The sequence below is a fragment of the Podarcis muralis genome, chromosome 5 (genome assembly GCF_964188315.1).
Source record: "Podarcis muralis chromosome 5, rPodMur119.hap1.1, whole genome shotgun sequence".
NCBI lineage: Eukaryota > Metazoa > Chordata > Lepidosauria > Squamata > Lacertidae > Podarcis > Podarcis muralis.
The window spans coordinates 79,123,346-79,149,973 of NC_135659.1; the positions used below are offsets into that span (position 1 = coordinate 79,123,346).

Genomic DNA, 26,628 nt, shown 5'->3' on the forward strand with positions numbered 1-26,628 from the left:
AATTAATTACTATCTTCCATTGTTCAGTTCTTTGCAGTGTTTATCTGGCTGGTACTAGGTCATATTCCATTCCTTCCGCTGTTCACCAACTAGCATACAGGCTGCGGCCATAAATAACTCACAGGGTACATGTACAATCTTTGCCATTAAAATTCCACTCTGGAGTTCTTGATCAGCACACAGTTAAAGACACAATCTTTCCCCCCAAAATTTGGCCTCTTGCCAGATCTATTCAGCATCCGTTCATTCTTCTTGCTCTGCATTACTCCCTCACACTCCTGGTCCAATCCTAAGATAATTTTAAATAAAGTCCATTCAACCTCAGTCAAGGGGGGAGGGCACAATAAAACCTTGTTAAATTCCTTGTATACCTGGAGAGACTGGCTGGTTCTGAAAAGCCACCTGAAGGGATGTTACATCAGACATCCCGAGGCATTGTGGGAAATTTGAAATGGTGGGCAGCTTCCCAGACCTAGCCGCAGACACCAAATTAGCCCACAGCTAGGGATCAGGCAAGTGGGAAGGCCAAGGTTTGGACTGTGGCAGGTGCCTGAGAACACCAGGTGCTCCTGTCTGGATGCAGGCTGGTATATACTGCTAATAATAATAATAATTTATTATTTATACCCCACCCATCTGGCTGGGTTTCCCCAGCCACTCTGGGTGGCTTCCAACTGAATATTAAAAACAAGACAGCATCAGACATAAAAAAACTTCCCTAAACAGGGCCGCCTTCAGTTGTCCTGTAAAAGTAAAATAGTTGTTTATTTCTGGGAGGGCGTTCCACAGGGCAGGTGCCACTACTGAGAAGGCCTTCTTCCTGGTTCCCTGTAACCTCGCTTTTCACAGCAAGGGAACCACCAGAAGGCCCACAGCGCTGGACCTCAGTGCCTGGGCAGAACGATGGGGGTGGAGATGCTCTTTCAGGTATACTGGGCCAAGGCCATTTAGGGCTTTAAAGGTCAGCACCAACACTTTGAATTGTGCTCGGAAACGTACTGGGAGCCAATGAAGATCTTTCAAGACCGGTGTTATATGGTCTCGGTGGTAAAAGTCTTCTTCCTGATACTCTGGAAAGTCGTTGTCAGTGAGGTCAGTAATATTAGGTCAGGTGGAGTAATGAGAAGACTAATTATAAGGCAGCTTCTTATGTTCCTGGATGAATATCCAAAGAAGGGAGGTGTCACCACCTTTCTGCAAGTGCTCTGAGAAACAGTTTTTTGAGTTTTGATAACAGCAGGTATTGGGAAGTAGCTTTTCTTTGCAAGAGAATACCAAGGTTATGTCACTCAAGAGTAGACCATATCAAATTTTGAGGGAGTAGGGCGGGCGCCAGTCACAAAGTGACTACCATGTGAGGCATGACATAACATAAAATTAAAGAGAACACAGTCCTTGCTGCTCCCCAACCCCCGGACTATCTCATGCTTACAATGGAAAGTCAACTATGTCCTGCTAATTCTGATTGTGGAGGTACAGTTGTTAAAGACACAAGAATCCTGATTTCCCCTGTCCCAATCTCAAAACCAAAGACTAAGCTACTATTCTGTACCCACTTGTTGTGTAGCGTTCATTGCAGAAAATAGCTTCTTGAGAGTACCTGATCTCAGACCAATCCACCACATGAAAGATCCATCCTGGTTGCGAGGGAAAGTAAAGGTAAAGGGACCCCTGACCATTAAGTCCAGTCGTGACCGACTCTGGGGTTGCAGCGCTCATCTCGCTTTATTGGCCCAGGGAGCCGGCATACAGCTTCTGGGTCATGTGGCCAGCAAGACTAAGCCACTTCTGGCGAACCAGAGCAGCGCACAGAAACACCGTTTACCTTCCCGCCAGAGTGATACCTATTTATCTACTTGCACTTTGACGTGCTTTCGAACTGCTAGGTTGGCAGGAGCAGGGACCGAGCAACGGGAGCTCACCCTGTTGTGGGGATTTGAACCGCCGACCTTCTGATCGGCAAGTCCTAGGCTCTGTGGTGGCAAACTACACAGATTGCAGGTACTACTATAAAATGAGGGGGAAGCAGGGAAAGTGAACTAAAGAGGAAAGGAGAACAGATGTTCTTTAGGACATCCACTTGTCATAGCTCTGCATTCACTCATTGGCTAAAAACATGGGCAGGAGGAAACATCTAGGCTAGGTCACTTCACAGAAAGCTTAGAAGGGTGCCAGCACATTTTGGTTCATAACTTTACTCCCCATTAAAAAATGGGAGCTCAGAGTCTGTGAGTGCCAATGAAGGTCTTCATAGGCAGCAGGCTGGCACGCACACACCCATTTTAAGTGATGACTATACATCCAAAAACATTTCTCAATTAAAAGCTTATAGTTTCTGGCTTAGGGTTGCCTGGTTTCTGTCCCCCAAATTTAGGTAGCCTAATTTGCACATTATGCAAACCACGCAGAAGGTTGAATGAGGTTTCAGATGACTTCTCAATCCATATTACCCCCCATGAAAGTTGTTTACAGGAAGGAAGGCTGTGCTAACATTGGCCTCCATTGCCTGAGTGAATCACTCTGACCATGACCAGGAAGATTTGGGAGGTAGCACATCCAGAAAGCAGCCAATTCCTGCTCCAAGAAGCACGTAGGATTTCCCCTTTCCTGAGCCTGTACTCATTGCACTCAGTAATAACTGCCCAATTCCAGATTGAACTACTGTAGGTCAGAGGCTCATAGTTACCAAATGCAAGAGTATATATAGACTATAGGTGAAATGAGGATTGGGTAATGGATTGACATCTGCAAGGCATGTTGGGTGACAAACATGGGGAAGGGCTCCTCCCTCTTGTGACCCAGTGCCACCCTTTTAGCAAGCTTAAATCTCACCAGCCTGACCCAGTGATGAACATTCGGAACCAGTTTCTGAATGCACCATGAAGGCCAGAAGCGTCTTAGCTTTTGTGGGACTGTTGGCCCTCTGGACACAGCTCTCACCTGCATCATGCATGCCACCACTAGGTAGGTTTTGAATGAAGTTGCTGCTTCTTCTGTCTGATACCAGAGTTGTATATAAAATATGTTTGGCTGACCAAGCCATCTATGGCCTTTTGTGGGAGGTGGGTTATTGGTTGGTTTGTCTTTGTTATGTATTTATGTGAGCCAGTGTGGTGTAGTGGTTAAGAGCGGCAGACTCGTAATCTGGTGAACCGGGTTCGCGTCTCCGCTCCTCTACATGCAGCTGCTGGGTGACCTTGGGCTAGTCACACTTTGAAGTCTCTCAGCCCCACTCACTTCACAGAGTGTTTGTTGTGGGGGAGGAAGGGAAAGGAGAATGTTAGCCGCTTCCAGACTCCTTCGGGTAGTGATAAAGCGGGATATCATATCCAAACTCTTCTTGTTTTCTCATTTTGTATTTTTATGTTGCACACTGCTCTGTGATCTTTGGATGAAGGGAGGTATATACATTTAATTTTTAAAAAATGAAATGAAATGGTACCGTTTACCAGTTTCTGAGGCCCTTGCTTCAAGTTTCACCGCTTTCAGTGAAAAAGACTTGCAGTAGGACAACATGGACAATTTTCTGGCAAAGGACCTGCTGGACCTTTTGGATCGTTCTAACAATTCTAACAACCGCCCCCACCCAAAGAAAGTTAAATGGATTCTTTTTTAGTTTCTTACGCAAAAAAAATGCAGATTCATTCTAATGCTGTTGAGTAAACAATAGAATGCCATCCTTCGAAAACTGGTTAAAATCAGTGCAATTTTGAAAGGTTCGAGCTACAATCTTGACTGCAAATGTCCAGTAACCATTAACTCAATGGCTGGCTGTGTATAATTCACATAGGACTTTCCTGTGCACATAATGTTTTGCTATCCTTGTTTCCTTTAACTTCACAACAATGCTTTTAGGCATAGTATATTTGGGTATTTGTTAACCCTGCTATTTTCTACTTCCAGAAAAAAATGGAACTTGCCCCCCCAATCCATTCAAATGCAGTGTAAAGGGAAAGGATGCTTGCAACCATGACTATGACTGCGAGGGGATTCAAAAGTGCTGCTACTTCAATTGTGGCAAAATTTGCAGAAACCCACAAGGTATGGTGTATGGCTAAACCTGGTTCTTCTGTGTTGGTTTTTGTGGCTGATTTCCTACGATACATTGTCATTTTGTGCTTTAGGTTAGCCTGAGACACAGTAATCTGCTGAAGGCAATCAAATAAACTTTATGTTTAAATAAGGATCTGTAGTTAGGATTCCCCAGACCATTCCCCATGAGTAGAAACCACAGGTAGGAAAAAGCTATGTAAGGATCTGTGAGGCTCTAAAGTATATAAAGAACCATTCCAGTTGCTGATTGCAATTAGATAGCTGCCAGAATTCATAATAACTGACCCACTCTGGCAGATATATAAGATGAAATAGACAATGGGCTACCTTTTTAATCATTGCTCCATCCCCAAAAATGGGAAGATGGACACAAAATGTCACTTTGTACAAAGTATAACTTTGATACAAAGTATTATCTTCCATAACTGGAACATAGAAACAAAGTGCTACTCTCAATGGAAGAGCCTTTCTCTATCAACAGCTGGTTCTTTGGAATTCAATTTGGGCGCCACCCAAATTCCCAAGTTCTCTCTCTCTCTTAAGCACACAACACCTGTCTTCATTGGAGAAGAGCTTCTTCTTTCAGCAATAACAGTGGACGCTCGGGTTACAAACGTGATCCATGCGGGATCCACATTCACAACCTGCAGTGTTCGCAACCCACAGCGGCACATCTACACACATGTGGGTTGCGATTCGTCTCTTCTGCGCATGCGCAAAGCGCAATTTGGTGCTTCTGTGCATGTGTGACCGCTGAAACCCGGAAGTAACCTATTCCAGTACTTCTGGGTTTTGGCAGCAGGTGGCGCTGTGGGTTAAACCACAGAGCCTAGGACTTGCCAATCAGAAGGTCGGCGGTTTGAATCCCCGTGATGGGGTGAGCTCCCGTTGCTCGGTCCCTGCTCCTGCCAACCTTGCAGTTCGAAAGCACGTCAAAGTGCAAGTAGATAAATAGGTACCACTCTGGCGGGAAGGTAAACAGTGTTTCCGTGCGCTGCTCTGTTTCGCCAGAAGCGGCTTAGTCATGCTGGCCACATGACCTGGAAGCTGTACGCCGGCTCCCTCGGCCAGTAAAGCGAGATGAGCACCGCAACCCCAAAGTCGGTCACGACTGGACCTAATGGTCAGGGGTCCTTTCACCCTTTACCTTTAACCCACAAAAAACGCAACCTGAAGCATCTGTAACCCGAAGTATGACTGTAGTGACATCAGGTTATATGTGAATCTCAAGGTCATTGATGTTACCTTTCTCAAGATTCACATGTAATGTGATGTTACCAAACAGTGGCCACAAGGAAGAAAGATTTGCCATTTAGTAACACAAATTGTTACCTAACAACAGAGGTGTTGAATAATCGAGCTAGGAGTCTCTGACCCATGCAATTAGTTTCAGGCAAAGATCCGTGAAACTTCGTCAAAGGGTTTGCACCCTGGAACTCTGTTAAATGGAGACTCCTCCTGGAGATTGCAACCTAAGATATCATTTACTTGGCTTGAGGGGCTGCTCCTGTCTATGCCCATCTGTGGGGCTGCACTACATGGGTTTTATTTATTTATTTTTCGCTTTTTGCATTTCTACCCCTCCTTTTTTAAAAAAATCCCTACAACAACCCTGAGAAGTAGGTTAGGCTAAGAGGCAGTGACTGGCCCAAGGCCACCCAGTGAGCCCCATAGCCAGTTGGGGATTTGAACCCTGGTCTCCCAAGTCCTAGTCTGACACTCTAACCACAAGGCCATGCTGGATCTTGATGCACTCTTGATGAAATGTGGGGCTTTGGATATGCATAGGTAAGCTAGTTATCTGAAGCATTTGTCTGGCTCTGGAAACACAAAATGAACAGTCATGTGGTGGATTTTCTCTGTTACAGAAAAAGCTGGCAGCTGCCCCATCCTTCCATATTTCTGCTCCGTCCCAGGAGGAGATCTTTGCAGCAGTGATTTCGATTGCCCAGAAAAGAAAAAGTGCTGTTATTTAAATTGTGGGAAAAGTTGTGTAGACCCATGAGAAAATAAAGGTATGGCTTGTGTCTCTCTTCTCGTCCTTCCCTAGTATCTCAGTTAAAATCATAGCGTTTTCTTATCCACCTCCCTGCAATGTAGAAATCACAACTAAGGAATCCTTTTATTCATTTGATATGAAAATTCTCCTGACAAGGGAACTTTTGTCAGCAACTCCTGACTGGAACAAAGAAAACACAAAAGTTTTTCAAAGTTTTTCTGATGGAACATGGTCTGATGAAATATATGAATAATTTCCTATGAAGGATGTTCTGCAACAAATATCATTCTTTTGCAAATATATATATATATATAATATAAAAATATTTTTAAAATCATTTAACTGTTTGGTATCTCTTGCTCTGTGGAGTTAATGTGACAACAGTGACTTAATTCGGCTTCTCTAGGAAGGATAAATTGATAATATTTCCTTCAGAAGAGCATTTTCTGGGTATTGGAAAATTGTATTATTTGCCACAAGCAGAAAGCACTTAATCGCCTTCACATTTAAAGCGCAGCACATGGGTTGGTACCTGAATGCAAAATAAATAAATCTCAAAACAAGAGTTTCAGGAAATTTGACTGAGGAAGGTTCATAAATAAACTGAACCAAATTTCTTCTCCATTCCCAATATCTGCCCCCCATACCCCACAAGGTTATATTTACATTGTCATTCTTGGCCTACTGTATATCCTTCCAGATATAAATTGCCAGCAGCTGTCCTTGTCCTGTCATCTTGGGTTGAAAGCTGCTTGTAGGGAGCAAACTCTGAATCATCCATCCATTATTCAATTGTCTCTTTGAGCTCAGAGAAACTATGGAATGGGTGGTAATTCTAATTGCCATTCCAAAAAATATTGTAGCTGTAGTGTTTGTGGTCTGTCCAGACATGCCTGATCAGTAATTGAAACTCCCTGCCTGAGTAGTTCCTGCCATAGCTAAGTGAGAACTTGTTGGAGTCTTAGCTTTGTTTGTACAGCAAGTCGTAGCTGCTATATGGAGTTGTTATCAGAAATCAATACTACTGACACTTTCCTGCTGCTTCCTAGCATTTGGGAAAACCTGCTGATTTCCTCACACAGTAGGTACCCTTCCCAAGCCCGCAAAAGTGTTTTGAGGGGGGAAACTTAGTTCCCTGCAAAATGTAAGTAACGTAAAAAAATAAAATATAAAAAGGGTATAAGACTCCAGGATGGTTAAGTCCAGTCAAAGGTAACTATGGGGTTGCGGAGCTCATCTCACTTTCAGGCCGAAGGAGCCATCGTTTGTCCACAGACAGCTTTCTGGGTCATGTGGCCAGCATGACTAAACTGCTTCTGGTGCAACAGAACACCGTGACGGAAACCAGAGCACACAGAAACAGCGTTTACCTTCCCTCTGCAGTGGTGCCTATTTATCTACTTGCACTGGCATACTTTCGAACTGCTAGGTTGGCAGGAGCTGGGACAGAGCAACAGGAGCTCACTCTATTGCAAGGATTTGAACTGCCGCCCTTCCAGTCAGCAAGCCCAAGAGGCTCAGTGGTTTAGACCACAGCACCACCCACATCTCTACGAATGTGAGTAACTGAGCATTTATTGCATGAAAAAGTGTTTGCCTACAAAAGAGCCCATCACTCATGTATTGTGGGGGCCGAAGCCCCCCATGGTCCCTAGGAATTGGCTCCTGTGTTATGGGTGGAATTCAGCACCATGCTCTTCCAGTCGTTCCATCTATTGAAACATTTGAGCTCCGCTTGGACGCTTTTCTGAGGGCTCTCCCCAACTGTCCCCAAAACCCTTTTTGTGGGGATGGCTAGGTCAAGGAAGGGGGAAAGCCCTATTGTGCAAGCAGAACTCCTTTCACTGGGCTTTCCCTGACAGGACTCATGATACAAATCCCACCCTTAATTTATTCCCACCCCTCCAAATGTCAGTGGCAGGTGGGGGGAAATCATGATCAGCGGTGCAGTGAGACAGGACTATTCAAGCCATTCTCCACACACTAAAGTCCAAATGCAAAGCCACAAATATAACATTCGGGGCTGAGGAATCGGAGACTGCCTGCCCACCTACAGATTGTTTTTTGGATCACAGACACCTGGAAGCAGAGTTGATGTTTCCTCTTGAGGTTTGGAATGAAAGGAAAAGCTGATATCAGCACATTTCCTGTGAAATCTCAGGTGCTGGACCACTGCAACTTCCACGCTTCTCCCAGATATCTCATTGTCAGTGTCAGGGTTTTTTTTTACACTCCATGATGATTGAATTGCTCCATGGAATACGCCAGATAAGCTCTCCATGTTTGCTGCTCTTTTTGTCCCTGGGAAGTTTTGTAAGGCTTTCCAGTGTTGCAGGAGAGTGTCCACAGAGATCTTTTGCAATGCTGATTAAGACAGAAATGACCACATCTTCTGCTTCTTTCATAGCAGCCATAGGGCAAGGGGTTCAACAGACAAATATATAAGCCTAGGGGGGAAATGACGTTTCTGCACTGGAAGAAGCCAGCATGGTCTTCAAGGAGAAAACAACATACCTCCCACTTTGGAGAGCTGACAACATATTTGGGAAAGTTTAAACCCAGGCTTCAGCCTTAGCCATCTTCAGGGACAATGTCATGAAGACGTTGATCACCTTTCTCATTGTGGAGGCATCAGTCTGGGAGCTACTTCTGTGCAGAGTGTGATCTGACTCTGACTGCAGAGGAATGCGTATGAAATACACAACTGCAAAAAGTATGTTCAAGTAATAAGACCCACCCCTAAATAGGAAAGGAATGTAGCTCAGTGGGAGGGAGAGCACATGCCATTTCAGAAAAAGGTATCAGGTTCAAATCTCAGCAACTCCAGGTAGAGCTATTGTGTTGCGCCTCATTTTGGACTTTGGCTGTGGTTCTGGCACTGCCCCTATTAACTCCTGGCTGCATTGCCTGTGTGCTACCTGAATGAGGACAATGCCCTCTGGTTACCACTGGCTCATGTGAATGAGCCCCGAATAACGCATGCTGATGAAGACTAATACAGAGGGAATAGTAAAGGTAAAGATAAAGGGAGCCCTGACCATTAGATCCAGTCATGGCCGACTCTGGGGTTGTGGCACTCATCTCACTTTATTGGCCAAGGGAGCCGGCGTACAGCTTCCGGGTCATGTGGCCAGCATGACTAAGTCACTTCTGGCGAACCAGAGCAGCGCACAGAAACGCCATTTACCTTCCCACCAGAGCGGTACCTATTTATCTACTTGCACTTTGACATGCTTTCAAACTGCTAGGTTGGCAGGAGCTGGGCCTGAACAACAGGAGCTCACTCCGTCGCGGGGATTCAAACCGCCAACCTTCTGATCGGCAAGCCCTAGGCTCTGTGGTTTAACCCACAGCACAACCCGCGTCCCAGAGGGAATGGTACTGCATGAAATTTCTTGCTCTGGAATCGCTCCCAGTTCTTAGAGAACAGTCTGAAACTTATTAGCATGTTCATTAAAGAGGTGGTGAAAGAGAGTAATTGGCTGTTGGCAGAGGCTGGCTTTCAGTAATCAACTTCCCTGTTTCTGCCTTGTGGGGAAACCTCTTTCCCAAGCTTGACAGTTGCGTTTTCCTTGCCAAATCAGCCCGAGAAATGAAGCAAATTCACAGTTGCAGCTAGGACCAGGGACCTATACAGATACAACTAGTCCTTTCTCCAGACCAAAGGTATGAAAATGCTAGCTTCCCATCAAACTTAAAAGCCACATTCTGAGGGTGCCATGAAGACTCTTAGCAGTTTGGGCAGAGAATATGGCAGTATTGATACGTATCTATTCTTTAAATGTGTATTGGCCATTTCATCACACACCTTCAGCTGTCACCATCAATCCCTCTCTTGGGAAATGTTTGGTAAGATTGCTAAGAATTCGAGGTAAGTCTTGTAGACCCCCCAACAAAGTTTTCTCAATTTTCCAGCTATATGAAATGGCAGCTAATGTGCTGTGTGTCCCCTTTTTCCAAAGCTATGCACACAAAAACATAAATGTCTGCCTTGAACCCTCTGCAAAGTGTGCCTGTTGAGACACAAGTGCTAACCACCCCATGAGGTTGGCTGCCATTTTCTTCTTTGTGTGCAGAGCTGCCTTTGTCCTGTCACACCTTAGATCTGGCAACATTGAGGTGCTGAGAGCAACAGAGTTTTTGTGGCCCAATCCAGATGTAACCAGAAGACCTTTGCTGCTGACAAACATTGTTGGGTTCAGGCACAGAAATGACCGTCAAAGGCTCCCTGGGGGGCGGCGGGTAGAACTGTCTTCTTTTTGTTTCATGCAGTAATATATCTGCTGAAAGGTAAGTGCTCAAAGCTACAGTTTCTAGCTCAACCCAGACATGATTAGAATACTGTTCCTCGATCTAAAAATAATGGCATGTGAGCACCAAGGGCACAATCACTGGCCTTGAACTGTGCCTGCACTTAATAAAATGAGACACACCTACACTACTCAGAAAATGGGACCTCTAAAGTGGTGTTTCCCAAACTATAAAACTCTGGAGAATTAAAGTTTGTGCAAGATGTTAATAGATTTTAGCACTATACTTCCCTCTGGTGGCAACTTGGTGAGCTGTCCAAACCCTCCTACCTGAAACATTGTACAGTTGTTTGTCAGTGAGTCTTAGCACTTCCTCTTGCTGTATCTATTTGACTTAGCCTTTCAGATGCCCACTTTGAAACAACTGCCTCAGGCAGAGGTAACATATTGTAACATACCACCCCAATCTCCCCAAGTGGTGCAAAGTTTCAGGGGTTGCAGGCATGTTGGCCAGGGTCTGTGCTCCCTTTTGGGACGATGAGGCATAACAGGGACTGTGATGCCCTTATTCCCTTATGGGGGACACAAGAGCCCTTATAGAGTCCTTTGTAGGTTCTCCATCGGTAGGAGAAAATAACAGAGGCCAACCAGAGAATACTGAGAAGCAAAGCAGCTAGTAAACCTGATCTTTATTGAAACTGTTGCAACAGGGTGCTCCCCTCATGCGCAGGAAAGGAGGAGGACCCAGAACAAAAGTGGGCCTGGCCTTATACAGACATTTTAAATTGCCTTCCCTGGAGCTCAAGACCACCCCTCCACACATCATACATACATCACAGAAGGGGTGTAACCCAAGACCACCACCCACAAACATCATATCTACGTCACAGAAAAGGCGGTCTACAACAGAAATCTGAGTGCGTTGTTTATCTCCTGTCTGGCAGGTTACCTGTTAATGGTCACTTGATTGGATACCATGGGGAGCCTGGCCAGTCTTTTGTAATGACAAATGCTTAGTTCCTGAGCCAGGTCACAGGTTCACCCTATTCATACACAGACAAACCCTTAGGACAGGATTTGTGAACAAAAAGACAATGGGGAGGCTTTTCCATGTTTCTTCAACCTTGCAGAGAAATGTTTGAGGTCAATTTGGGAGGGACAAAATGGTTTCAGGACTTTTTCTGTGGGGTTTCAGACATGTGGTTTATATATGCAGTTATGAACATTTATCTTTTATATATAAATGTAAGACCTTATTTCACCTTTATGATACAGTATATGGTTTATTTGCGCATAAATGCAACCTACTCATAAATTAAGGGATTGCATAGCCTCAAACATTTCCCTGATGAAAATAGGGACATCCTATTCCATAATAATAATTTTACTATTTCCACCCCACTCATCTGACTGGGTTGCCCCAGCCACTCTGGGCGACTTCCAACACATATAAAAACATAATAAAACACTAAACATTTTTTAAAAAACACACACACCAAAACCTTCCCTATACAGGGCTGCTGTAAGATGGCTTGGGGGTTGCATAACTCCATACCCTCCATTATTTCTCTGATGAAAATAGGGACGTCCTAAGGGAAAGCGGGACATTCCGGGATCAAATCAGAAATGGGGAAGGCTTCTGTAAATCCAGGACTGTCCTGGAAAATAGGGACACTTTGAGGGTCTGGGATCACAGAGGATAAGAGGCAGGAGGCCGAGCCACGAAATTAAAAGACGCCTGCTTCTTGGGAGAAAAGCAGTGACAAACCTAGACAGCATCTTAAAAAGCAGAGACATCACCTTGCCAACAAAGGTCCATATAGTTAAAGCCATGGTTTTCCCAGTAGTGGTGTATGGAAGTGAGAGCTGGACCATAAAGAAGGCCGATTGCCGAAGAATTGATGCTTTTGAATTATGGTGCTGGAGGAGACTCTTGAGAGTCCCATGGACTGCAAGAAGATCAAACCTCTCCATTCTTAAGGAAATCAGCCCTGAGTGCTCACTGGAAGGACAGATCCTGAAGCTGAGGCTCCAATACTTTGGCCACATCATGAAGGGCATAAGGAGAAGGGGACGACAGAGGACGAGATGGTTGGATAGTGTTCTCGAGGCTACCAGCATGAGTTTGACCAAACTGCGGGAGGCAGTGGAAGACAGGAGTGCCTGGCGTGCTCTGGTCCATGAGGTCATGAAGAGTTGGACACGACTAAACGACTAAACAACAACAACAACAAGGAACACAAGTGGGCTTCCTGTGGGCATCTTCTTATCCACTGTGTGAGCAGAATGCTGAGAAAGGTGGACAATGATCCACATTCCTTTGATATGATTGTCACACTCCAGACCCTGCTATGATCATTGTTAACACTGAACACAGCGATGTCCAACCGGTTGACCACAATCGACAGGTAGATCCCTGGTCGATTGTGGCCGATCGCGGGATCCTTATCGATTGCAGGATTAAAAGCAATGTACAATGAATGTTTTATAGCCTTCTGCCGACGTTAGTTGGCCTTGTTGTTTTTTGCGCTTGTCTGTGTTGTAGTTAATGGATAGCCTCCCCCCCCCCCCTAAATAAAACTCTTCCTCCCTCCAATGACAATGGGTAGACCAGTTTTTTTTAATACTGGGAGTAGATCGCAATCTCTTGGGAGTTGGACGTGCCTAACAGATGCTAACCAACCAAGAACCATGCTGGCCTGTAAACTGGATTACTTAGGTGTTATGTACTGAGTGGAACAGGATCCAAATTGCAGCAGTCTGATTGGTCCTAGAACAATAGGCTCCAGAATGCAGCAGTTTGCTTGGTCCACAGGAGTCACCTAATCCAGCTCCAGGTGGAAGTGAATCTGCAACCTGATTGGCCTACAGGAGAATCCCGGAATTAGCCAATCATGTGGGGCCCATTGTGTAAATAATGTATATAAAGCAGACATTCTGGGGGAACTTCCATTCCTCCTCACCACTATGAGCTGAATAAAGAGCATGAAATCCACTCTCGACTCCGAATATATTTCAATAGGCTAAAAGCCCTAACCATTTCTGGGGTTCTCTTCAGCTCCATGCAGCAGACTCAGTTTCTCAGATCATTGCTTAGTATAAATTGCTAAAAAGAAGAAGAATGATGAGATAAAATAATTACAAATGGCAAAGCTCTGATCTAGACAACTTTATTGGAAGATTTGTGTTTCAGCTGGATCACACCGAGGTTCCATTGGATGACCGTGGGAACAAGTTGTCTCCTTCTCTGCAGAAGCATCCTGTGTCTCAGGTACTTTATACTGGATCCACACAGCGCAAGGCGCAGTCAGAGAAGCAGCACTTCTTCACCCCTTTGCACTGAGTGTCATGAGTACACTCACCCCTCAATATTTTAGGACATTTGAAAACTTTTTCAGGGCAGTTTTTAGGCTTTTCTGTAGTAAAGATGGGTGACAACACATAAGCATTATACTTAAAAAAAAAAAATGTTCTACCCATAAAATGATTCACCCATAGCCACGTGGCTCATTTTTCAAAGCCCTGAAGATTAGCATTTAGGGAGCACCTTGTCAGGGACCTAAGTGAATGAGGTAACTGGAATCATGCCATTTTTAGGTTCCAAAGACTCTTAGACACACAAGTTAGCAAGCAGACGTGGAACATCATTTCATGCAATTGGCAAGCCACATGAATAACTATACTAATAATTTTTTATTTATACCCCGCCCATCTGGCTAGGTTTCCCCAGCCGCTCTGGGCGGCTCCCAACAGAATATAAAAAACATGATAAAACATCAAACATTAAAAACTTCCCTAAACGGCTGCCTTCAGATGTCTTCTAAGAGTCAGATAGTTGTTTATTTCCTTGACATCTGATGGGAGGGTGTTCCACAGGGCGGATGCCACTACCGAGAAGGCCCTCTGCCTGGTTCCCTATAACCTCACATCTTGCAGTGAGGGAACCACCAGAAGGCCCTCAGAGATGGACCTCAGTGTCTGGGCAGAATGATGAGGGTGGAGATGCTCCTCCAGGTATATATGAATGCTCTGGACCAGCTTTGCCTGGTAGTTTGCTCTTGCTTTGCCAGCTATGAAGCACTATCTGCCAGCCGTGTTTCATGCCCTGAGCTCCGTCTCTGGCTCATGCCGCCTCCTCAAGTTACTGACCTTCGGGACCCCAGACTAGAAAGCATACACTCTTGAAATGGATAGGTTAAGGCTGTCCACAGACCTGGCATGGTCCCCAGCATGCTGGATCAGACCAAGTATGATCGAGTGCAGCCTTCTATCTCTCGCAAAGTGGCCAATCAGATGTGCCTATGAGGCCGAGAAGCAGGAAAGAGACACAAAACTCCTTTCCCACTCATGGACTCCAACATCAGCAGCAGAGCAAACTCCCCTGAGACAGTGGTGGACTCTCCTTTCTTGGAGGTTATGAAGCAGAGTTTGGATGGCCATCTCTCATGGATGCATTATCTGAGGTTCCCTCACTGCCTGACTCTACGATTCTATGATCTACTGTGGGGAGAGGCATTCTGCCATTTGAATGTCTAACATTTTATTATGTTTTTACATTTGGCTGGAAGCCACCCAGTGTGGCTGGGGAAAGGGCGGGGTATAAATATCCTTAAAGGTAAAGGTACCCGTGCCTGTACGGGCCAGTCGTGACCAACTCTGGGGTTGTGCGCCCATCTCACTTAAGAGGCCGGGGGCCAGCGCTGTCCGCAGACACTTCCGGGTCACGTGGCCAGCGTGACGAAGCTGCACTGGCGAGCCAGCAGCAGCGCAGCACACGGAAATGCCGTTTACCTTCCTGCTATAAAGCGGTACCTGTTTATCTACTTGTACTTAGGGGTTTTTTTGAACTGGCAGGAGCTGGGACCGAACGGCGGGAGCTCACCCCGCCGCGGGGATTCGAACTGCCGACCATACGATCGGCAAGTCCTAGGCACTGAGGTTTTACCCACAGCGCCACCCGCGTCCCATAAATATCCTTAGTATTGTTAATCATTAAATTTGCATACCACCCTATACCCGCAGGTCTCAGGGCGGTTCGCAATATAAAAACACAGAATAAAAACAGAAACAACAGAATAACCCCTCCCCCCCCAAAGAAACCCCCCACCATGTTTTAAAAGGGCATTGGATGACAATCACCCCAAAGCCTAGTTAAAGAGGAACAATTTTGCCTGGTGCCTAAAGGTGTATAATGAAGGCACCAAGCAAACTTCCCTGGGGAGAGCATCCCACAAATGGGGAGCCACTGCAAAAAAGGCCCATTTTCATGTTGCCACCCTCCGGACCTCTTGCACATTAAAAAAGACCTGGCAGAAGATATTATTATTATTATTATTATTATTATTATTATTATTATTATTATTATTGCAGTAATATCATGACCAGTAGCTATTGACCATAGAAAAGCATAGCAAACCTAAGCATTGTACAGTGATACAAAATACCTTACCTTTCTGTGTATCAAGACATTCCGAACCCCAAAAAGCAAAGCAGCATTTCTGTTTTCCTTTACAATCAGCATCTTTATTGCAGTAATTAAAATTCTTAATATCTTGTTCAGTATCCGGTGGACAGTGATCCGGTTTCACTGCAATAGAGAAAATTGGAGATATCAGACAAAACAAGGTTGTGCTGCAGAAAGGAGACTCCTGCAGTGTTGTAAGGATCTGCATTATCCAGGGAGGAATGATCCCTGCTCTCCTCCTCTGATGCTGTCCAGGGGGTTCTCCCGCACCCCAAAAGCCAGTTAGGGAGGGGGAGCTGCCTTCATCATTTGCATAACCCTGCCTCCCAAGCGCCCTTATCGGGTGTGTACGAACTGCAAGTTTGGACACAGCTCATGAGAAAACAGTGCGTGATCAACTGCACAGGAATGCAGCGGACGGGGGATGGTGCACGTAGTGTGGCAGCCAACCAGAATGCCCCAGGCACATCCACAACGCAACCCACCAATCACGCAGCTACACGCAGCAACAGGAAGGCCAGATAAACAAAGGCACGCGGAGGATTAGAACACACTCTGCACTCCACATCACACAACTCACAAGCATCCCAGACGTGCACATAGGTTGCCACCCCCCACCCCCCAACATATGCCCACAATACCCCCCTAGAGGCAGGAACTGGAACACCATACCATTCACAGGCTGGAGGCAGGTTTTGCCTCAGGGGCCTGGGCAGCATTTCAGTGAACTTGGGCACTAGGTGTCGTTCAAGCACCGGTTCCCAACAGGTCTCCCATGGCAGATGGCATCATTGTGGGGACAATCCCCAAGTTTAACTTAAAAAATGGAAAAAGGAAGAATTTCAGTGACAACAGTAAGAGTGCAGGAATAGTAAGGAGCATTTTTCCAAGAGAACAAAAGAAGGGAGAAGGTGCAGAGACAAATGGAGAAAAGACCTTGGCAGTGAAAAGAAAAATAAAATTATATATTTTCCCCATCATGTTTCTGACCTCTTGGATTTACTTTGGGGTCAGCTGGTTTCATCCAAAGGATAAGAAAGACACACACCTGCAATCTCAAAGTTGCATAGCTATTATTTGTGGGGACTCAAATGTACTACTAGGCGAGATGACTGGCAGAATCCGAGACCTGGGAAAAGAGGAGGTGGAAGAGGACTGGAAGAAGTTTAAAGACTATTTACAAAAAGTATATAAATTGTATGAATGTTAAGAAGGTGCATGAAAGGAAAGATCATGGCAACAGCAGCCTAGATGAGATATGTATGAGAATAACCTGAAATATAAAGATGAAATTTGATGAGACTTGAAGTAAAGTTATGCCTAAATTAAGTAGTTAAATATTTGATGGAAACATTTAAAACCAGAGGCATAACATATTAGAATTAGAATATAAGATTTGAAAGAAGGTAATAAATTGCTGAACATAACTTTTACATTAAGAACGCAGGAAAGGGAAATGTGAGGAAGTCTAGATGGTTATGGAAAATATGTATGAAAAACTGTGCTTCTCGTTTTCTTTTCTTTTCTCCTTTTATATATAGTTGATAGTTATGTCCTTTGTGTTTGATATATGTTTGGCTATTTTCTTTTTTCAGAAAACTCAATAAAATATTATTAAAAAAACAAAAACAAATGTACTACTAGGATTCAAATATATTATCAGCAAATACTGTCCATCTTCTCCTCACATTTAAGTTGCTAATCTCTTTAAATAGATCCATCTCCCACTTTTCTGGAGAAAGTCACAAAGCAGTTTGCATAGAAATATTAAAACAATGGGCATGAATTAAAACTGTATAATGAAACAGACAAGCAGTGCAGGAGAACTGCATTATCTCCAGCTGCTTACGTGTTAGGAAGTAAACCCTCACAAAGCCCATTTGGGAGCCCCAACACAACAAGACCTTTCTGAGCAGTTCCCCTCAAGACTTACTGCCAAAAAAAGGACGTGCCTCCGTTGTGGCACAAGTGGATGGCGCCACTTGGCACAGGATGAAGAAGCCAAGGAAGATGGAAATGCTGGTCGACCTCATGGTGCTGTTAGCAACTGCCCCTCAGTCGGCTGATGAGAGATGGCCAAGGTGGGCATTTATATATCCTTTGGCATATAGCTTTGGAATGGAGGGGCCACAAAGCATCCTCTCATAAACAAGCCAAGACTCTTGTTTTTCTGGCTTTTCATGTTGAGGAACAGGTAGATTGTGTCCAAGGCCTATTTAATTACCAATTTAGCAAACATTCCACCTCCCAGGGGAGTCCTGTAAAGATGAAACAACTGTTTATGGGCTAGGAGTCTTCAGCAGAGAATTCTTGGCTCATCAGAAAGTTCCCAAGATTCCTCAGGGGAAGCCATAGTGGCAGCTGAACGTATATAAAAGTGGTATCATTTGGCAGTACAGAGATGCTCCGGGTATTCTTCTGATCTGTCTCCTACAGGCTACAAGAGGGGACAATGACATTATACAGTGGACACTCGGGTTGCGAACGTGATGCGTGCAGGATGCACGTTCGCAACCCGCAGCGTTCGCAACCCGCGTCTGCGCACGTGCAGGTTGCGATTCGGCGCTTCTGCACATGCGCAAAGCACAATTTAGCACTTCTGCGCATGCGCGACTGCCAAAACCCGGAAGTAACCTGTTCCAGTACTTCTGGGTTTCGGCAGTCCGCAACCCGAAAAAAACACAAGCTGAAGCTACTGTAACTCAAGGTATGACTGTATATAATCTGTATTTTTTTTCTTCCGTGACCCCGTTAAAGGTAGAACAGACAGTATTCCCAAATAATTCCACGAAAAGCACAGGATTTTGGACAATGGTAATGTGCTCAATGTGAGGCTTCTCTGTACCTAGACCTGCAAAATTCACCTGTGCAGAGGAATCCACAATGGCTGCCAATCAGGTTCTGGACTATGGTCCTGGTCTTGTTATATATAACCTAGAACTTTGTGTGCCAATTTTCTGCAAGCTGTGAGGGGAAGAAAAAAGCTGCAAGATAATGAAGCCCCCACAGACAAACACTACCCTATTTTGCCATTTTGCTAGACGATATTCATCCAGATTCAAGCTGATCATCACCTTGGTTGCCAGGAAGGCTTGAAATCTTTTCAGACAGTGAGAAAGTTTCTAAAAAGACTGCCTTTTAAAATCAAGGATCCATGGAGGAGGCTCTTACAACCGGTACCAAACAATTGGGTAGCCAATGTGGTGATTTCCAAATGTCATACTATGACTTCCATCATCCCTTGCTGGCTGCCACTGATGACAGCTGTGGTCCAGTGACACCGAGATAAACCCACTTTGGCTAATGCTCTCCCTCTAACAGACGTACCGATTGGTCTCAGAGGGTGAAGGGAAGGGCAGTGGCAGTGGCAGATTTATGTATTAGCTAAACAAGCTATAGCTTAGGGCCCCACACTCTTGGGGGCTCCCAAAAAATTTAAAGGAAAAAAACTGGATGTACATTTCCAAAATATACATATTTTGTTATGTGCTAATAGCTTTAGATACCTATTAGGTCCATAAATGTAGCATATATTCAACACAAAAAACAGTGACAATTTGTTGTTGATGAAGGACAGCTGGACATATAAAGGGTCCCATTACCTTCAGTAGCTTAGGGCCTCATCTAGCCTAAATCCGGCCCTGGGCAGTGGTGCTGGAGGCAAGGGGGAGGTAGGATTGGTGATATATTGGGCCTACGGAGATTGACTTCACCAAGATTATCCCAGCCTCAAGTCTGGAGCTATTACAGGTTGTCCACACATTGGCAAGTTAGAGTTACTCAGAGTGAACTGACTCATTGAGGATCCCTTAAACAAGGATGTTTAATTGGTGCCTCATCTCTTCACGATGGAGGTTTGCGGTATAAACATTTGATCATCTGATTATCCAAAGTTATGAATCATTAATTGAACTAGGGTCTGATGATTGTGTGTGAAACGAAGAATCCTATGAATCTGTAATGCAATCTGGGATCTTTTCCCCCGTTCCCAGTTTAACAGATTCCATCTCCCTTGTAAAACAATGCAAATGTCACGTTTAATGCTCCATAAAAGAACAGCAAACATAGTTTCCTGACCCACTCAAAACTACTCATTCCCGCCCGCTGCCCCCCACCCCCCCACCCCCCGATTTCTGAAAAGGACAGAGGTATTGCTTCATGCTGCTGAATTTTGGCTATATGTTCTCTTGTGTAATTTTGGTGATTTTCTGAGCAAAAATTCCTGATTTGTGGAGGAAGAAAGCAATGCTTCCTCAGCATATTGAAAGAGCCTTGTGCTTGCAATTTGGGCCAACAAAGAACAAACATTTTTCTGAGAACAACATATTTGTAGACAAATATCAAGAACTATTGTGAGATAATACGGAGCAGATGGAGCAATAGTTTGCCTTCCAGACCGTCCAAAGGTCCCTATTTTTCAGGGACAGTCTCGGATTTACAGAAGCCGCCCCTGTTTCTGGTTTGATCCCAGAATGTCCTGCTTTTCCTTAGGATGTCCCTATTTTCATCAGAGAAATGTTGGAGGTCTGAAGTGCCTGTTTTTTTCAGAGAAATGTTGGAGGGTATGGAGTTATGCAACCCCGAGACAGGGAGATACAACCTTTCGAAGACAACTGAAGGCAGCCCTGTATGGGGAAGGTTTTTAAAAAATAATTTATTTTTTTAAATGTTCAATATATTATTATGTTTTATATATGTTGGAAGCCACCCAGAGTGGCAACCCAGTCAGATGGGTGAGGTTTAAAATTTATTAAACAATATTACTAAAATAATAAAACAATTAAAATTGTTGTTGTTATCATTATTATGGAATAAAGATAAAGGTAAAGGAACCCCTGACCATTAGGTCCAGTCATGACCGACTCTGGGGTTGCGGCACTCATCTCGCTTCCTTGGCCGAGGGAGACGGTGTACAGCTTCCGGGTCATGTGGCCAGCATGTCTGAGCCGCTTCTGGCGAACCAGAGCAGTGCACGGAAACGCCGTTTACCTTCCCGCCCGAGTGGTACCTATTTATCTACTTGCACTTTGATGTGCTTTCAAACTGCTAGGTTGGCAGGAGCAGGGAGCGAGCAACGGGAGCCCACCCTGTTGCGGGGATTCGAACAGGCTGACCTTCTGATCGGCAAGCCCTAGGCTCTGTGGGTTAGACCACAGCGCCACCTGCGTCCCTTTAAACCAAAGATAAAAGGACATAAATAAATACAGTTGCAGCAGATTGGAAGCAACTTAAGGTTGGGCATTATCCTTGAGCTTGTTGTTCCAAAACATTGCCCCAAAATGCCCATTTCCCCATAAACGTGTTAGGCTGGTTTATATGAATTATTTTGCAATATGTGTAGCTTAGTTGTAGTAACAACGGACCAAATTTTCTCAATCCATTCAGATATAGTAGGAGATATGCTTCCCCCCCTATTTCCATCGGAGAAATGTTGGCAGGTATGTTAGGCTGTATATACATGATATTTTATTCAGCTGTGGTCCAACAACACCTGGATAAAACCAAGTTGGCTAATGCTGCTCTTCTAATCGATGCAGTCAGAGGGTAAGGAGAAGGGCAGTCATGATGGAGGCAAAGGTGAACTAGGATTGCTCAGAGGCGGGCTTTGCTAAGGCTATCCCAACCCCAAATCTGGAGTCATTACAGGTTGTCCATACATTAGAGGAGTAGCAGTTAAGTTAAAATTGATTCATTGAGGATCCCTTAAAGAATATTTAATTGGTTTCCCATCTCTTCACAATGGAGGTTGGAGGTATAATCATTTGATCATCTGATTATCCAAAGTTACGAATCATTAGCTGAACTTGGATCTCATAAGTGTGTGTGAAGAAAAAATCCTATGAATTTCTAACGCAGTCCAGGATCTTCTCTCCCACCACCACCACGACCCCAGCTAGCTTAACCAGTTCCATCTCCCTTGTAAAATAATGCAAATGTCACGTTTAATGCTCTTAGATTCATAAGAGAATAGCAAACATCGTTTCTGAATGAGTGCTGCATCACAACTAACCCATGGAAAACTACACGGAAAACACTCTCCCCACCCGCCCAAGATTTCAGAAAAGGACAGTGGTCTTTCTTCATTCCCCTACTTAAAGTAATGGCCCAAATAAAAAGCTGCTTTCCCCATGATAATTACCCTCCAAAACTGATTTTTTGCTAAGAATTCCTCACTCAGAATATTGCCACAAATGCTGCCCCAATTCCATTGCCTGCAAAAGTGGGGCAGTGTTTTGGCTCTGCACAGATCATTTGAAGGAAACTGCTGTATGCCTCTGGCTTCCCCAACCTGGTGCCCTCCAGATTCTTTCCCCACCAGTCCCAGCCAGCATGGAAGGCACAAAGTTGCCAAAACCTGGCGTTTGACTGATGCTGTGTTTCCAGGCTGCCACCAGAGGGCAGTGTACTGTTAAGATGGACACACTTCCCCTTTCAAACTTCATAGTGTTTGTAAGAGCTGGTATCCAATTACAGATATTAGGATGCCTGGCATTAAACTTAAAGGTAAAGGTAAAGGGACCCCTGACCATTAGGTCCAGTCGCGGACGACTCTGGGGTAGCGGCGCTCATCTCACTTTATTGGCCGAGGGAGCTGGCGTACAGCTTCCAGGTCACGTCGCCAGCATGACTAAGCCGCTTCTGGCGAACCAGAGTAGTGCATGGAAACGCTGTTTACCTTCCCGCCGGAGCGGTACCTATTTATCTACTTGCACTTTGACGTGCTTTCAAACTGGTAGGTTGGCAGGAGCAGGGACAGAAGAACGGGAGCTCACCCCGTCGCAGGGATTCGAACCACCGACCTTCTGATCATCAAGCCGTAGGCTCAGTGGTTTAGACCACAGCACCAGCCGCGTCCCTTATGGCATTAAACTTACAGGCCTCAATAACCTGCCTATGATGCGTAAATATAGTTGCATGTGTGTAAATGTCAAATCCAGTGAATTCTAATTTCCTGATAGAACAATGGGTCAATTTCTTTCATTGAGCATTCATATCTCTTTCTGATAGGCATTTCTCTTGAGCTCTGCATCTGAACTGCATTGTGCAGGAAATGTGATATTCAGTTAGCTATTAGGCTTCTCTGTTTTTATTTCTCAATATTGGACATATTGCTAAGTTATGCAGCTTCCAGTTCTGCCTGGTCTCCTTTTGGGGATTTCACATAACTTTAGTCCCTCAAAAATAAAGCTGAACTTTGAAACAATTGCAAAAGAAATTGCTTTTGGCATGTTTGTATGTTTGTTTGTTTTAGCCAACAATCCAACCAGGTAGGAACAAACACTTAAATACCCAACTCTCCCCCTCCACAAACACAGATGAATGCCAAATAAAGGAATACATCAAAAGATTTCCAAGATTCCTCAGGGGAAGCCATTGAATCTAACACACCCCTCGATTTTCAGAACCTTGAAACCAAAAAAAGGATTTGCTGGCGAATGTAAATATGCCATCAAATCTAATGTGCGCTGTTAATTCTCACAACATTAATTTGGCCAAAAAAAAGGTGAGCATTAGATTCAAGTAAATCCAGTAAATCTGGTCTCATTTGGCAGTACAGATGCTCTGGGTGTTCTTCAAATCTATCTCCTGCAGGCTGCAAGAGGGGACCTTACTCCAGCTAAGTGACACAGTTGTAGTATTTATAATCTAAATTCTATCTTAGAATCATAGAATAGAATCATAGAGTTGGAATAGACCACAAGGGCCATCGAGTCCAACCCCCTGCCAAGCAGGAAACACCATCAGAGCACTCCTGACATATGGTTGTCAAGCCTCTGCTTAAAGACCTCCAAAGAAGGAGACTCCACCACACTCCTTGGCAGCAAATTCCACTGTCGAACAGCTCTTACTGTCAGGAAGTTCTTCCTAATGTTTAGGTGGAATCTTCTTTCTTGTAGTTTGGATCCATTGCTCCGTGTCTGCTTCTCTGGAGCAGCAGAAAACAACCTTTCTCCCTCCTCTATATGACATCCTTTTATATATTTGAACATGGCTATCATATCACCCCTTAACCTCCTTTTCTCCAGGCTAAACATGCCCAGCTCCCTTAGCCGTTCCTCATAAGGCATCGTTTCCAGGCCTTTGACCATTTTGGTTGCCCTCCTCTGGACACGTTCCAGGTTGTCAGTGTCCTTCTTGTGTCTCCAAGTTAAAAATAGAACAGACAGTGTTCCCTGATAATTCTATGAAAAGCAAGGGATTTGGGACTACTGTAATGTTCTCAGTGTGAGGCTTCCCTGCACCTAGGCCTGCACCATTCACCTGTCTGGAGGAAACTGCAATGGCTGCCAATCAAGTTTCTGGACCACGGTCGTAGTCTTGTTACTAACCTATAACTTTGCACGCCATTTTTCTGCCAGTTGCAATGGGGAGCAAAAGGCTGCAAGATAAGGGAGCCTCCCACAAACAAACACTATCACATTTTGCCATTTTGTTAGATATTGCTCATCCAGATCCAAGCTGATCCTCACCTTATTGCCATGAAGGCTTAAAATAGTCTTAGAAAGACAGTGACACAAAAAAACTCCTGTTTTTCAAAGATTTATGAAAAGGATAGTGGTCTTTCTTCATTCCCCTACTTAAAGAAATGGACAAAACAGAAAGCAACTTCTTGAATGATAAGTACCCTCCAAGACTGATTTTTGCTTAGAATTTCTCCCTGAGAATATTACTACAAGTGCTGCAGACCTGGGAAGGGATCTGCAAAAGTGGGGCAGTGTTTTGGCTCTGCACAGATCTGCTGCATGCCTCGGCCTTCCCCAACCAGGGGACTTTCAGATACTTGGGGTGACAAATCTCACCAGTCCCAGCCAGCATGGAAGACACAAAGTTGGCAAAGCCTGGTGTTTGATTGATGCTGTGCTTCCAGGTTGCCGCCAGAGGGCAGTATGCTGTTAAGATGGACACCTAGTTCCAGTTCCCCTTTCAAACTTCAGGTGTTTGTAAGAGCTGGTATCCAATTAAAGATTTTAGGATACCTGGCATTAAACTTACAGCCCCCTCCCCACTTTACTTTTGCCAATCATTCTGGGAACTGCAGCTTACCCCTCTTAGAGCTACAGTTCATGGCACCCTTAACAAACCACAGTTCCCAGGCTTCTTCAGGGAAAGTAAAATGCTTTAAATTTATGATGTGTACACAGCCCAGGAACGCAGGTGGCGATATGGGTTAAATCACAGAGCCTAGGACTTGCCAATCGGAAGGTCGGCGGTTCGAATCCCCGTAATGGGGTGAGCTCCCGTTGCTCGGTCCCAGCTCCTGCCAACCTAGCAGTTCAAAAGCACCTCAAAGTGCAAGTAGATCAATAGGTACCACTCCGGCGGGAAGATAAATGGTGTTTCCGTGTGCTGCTCTGGTTCACCAGAAGCGACTTAGTCATGCTGGCCACATGACCCGGAAGCTGTCTGCAGACAAATGCCGGCTCCCTCGGCCTATAGAGCGAGATGAGCGCGCAAGCCCAGAGTCAGTCACGACTGGACCTAATGGTCAGGGGTCCCTTTTCCTTTACACAGCCCATGTAGCTCTCCCTGACCCTGCTAGATTTGAGCGCAGCGGTGACTCTCCTCCGGTCTATAGATTTCTACCTTTCTTCTCCATTCTCACAAAAATAAAATAATAATCATTTCATTTCCCTGTGCGAGGTGTGTGAAATTTCAATTAGAAACAGATCAGATGGGTGAGTGGAAGGTGAATGCAGTCATTCAGGGTCTGGATAGTTCACTTCCTTATCAAGAAGGGTTATTATCAGCAATTAAACTGACATCTTCATATTGCCACTTGATTTGATAATGATGCAATTATCGTGGCTTTTAACAAGATTAAATTGCTAATTGGTTTGATTAAGTGCAAATCTCTGAGCTGAGCGACGCATCTCTTCACCAACAAAGCTTGGCAGGGACTAAAAATGTTCCTGGAGGAGAAGCTTGTCTGGATGTCAGCCTGTCTGGTGAACATTTCCTTAGAGAGATCCTGGGGCACAGCGCCATGGTCCAAAATCCCATCTCCCCGCATTCAGCACCAGTCGTCTTCCTTTCCCTTTATTCCAGATGCTTCCTGCAGCGTATCAGAAGCCACACTTTTGTTTCTGAACGTTTTGGAAGTCGAACGGACTTCTGGAACGTATTCCGTTCAACTTCCAAGGTACGACTGTAAATGCCAGTCATGTAGAACTGCACCCTAATTTAAGGTTACCAGATTTTTTTCAATGAATCCGGAGACACTGTAAATACATACATACATACATACATACATACATACATACATACATACAGGTAAAGGTACCCCTGCCCGTACGGGCCAGTCTTGACAGACTCTAGGGTTGTGCGCTCATCTCACTCTAGAGGCCGGGGGCCAGCGCTGTCCGGAGACACTTCCAGGTCACGTGGCCAGCGTGACGAAGCTGCTCTGGCGAGCCAGCACAACACACGGAAACACCGTTTACCTTCCCGCTAGTAAGCGGTCCCTATTTATCTACTTGCACCCGGGGGTGCTTTCGAACTGCTAGGTTGGCAGGCGCTGGGACCGAAAGACGGGATCACACCCCGCTGCAGGGATTCGAACCGCCGACCATGCGATCGGCAAGTCCTAGGCGCTGAGGTTTTACCCACAGCGCCACCCGCGTCCCTGTAAATACATACATACATACATACATACATACCACACATTCGGGACATTGATGCTGCAGCGATGGCAGTGGCAGAGGGACGACTGCTGCCTTGACCTCAACCGCCACATTTCCCCTTCCTCCGAAGCTTATATCTCCTTTCTCCGTGAGCCTGGGCAGCTCCTGAGTTGTTGGTTTTTCAGTGGTGGTGGGGAAGCGGTGCGTGGTGGGTCAGGCATGGAGGGTGGAGAAGGAGGG

The 26,628-nt window shown here is 45.0% G+C and overlaps 1 pseudogene across 1 annotated transcript; it reads right to left on the bottom strand.

The window, feature by feature from the left end:
* Positions 1 to 13,456: 13,456 nt before the first annotated feature.
* On the bottom strand, positions 13,457 to 17,799 carry LOC114598376 (uncharacterized; annotated as a pseudogene). The gene is made up of 4 exons (XR_013393064.1): positions 17,700 to 17,799; positions 16,439 to 16,582; positions 15,752 to 15,889; positions 13,457 to 13,718 (listed from the first exon to the last, which is right to left on the bottom strand). The product of XR_013393064.1 is annotated as an uncharacterized LOC114598376 (transcript).
* Between the last annotated feature and the right edge of the window lie 8,829 nt (positions 17,800 to 26,628).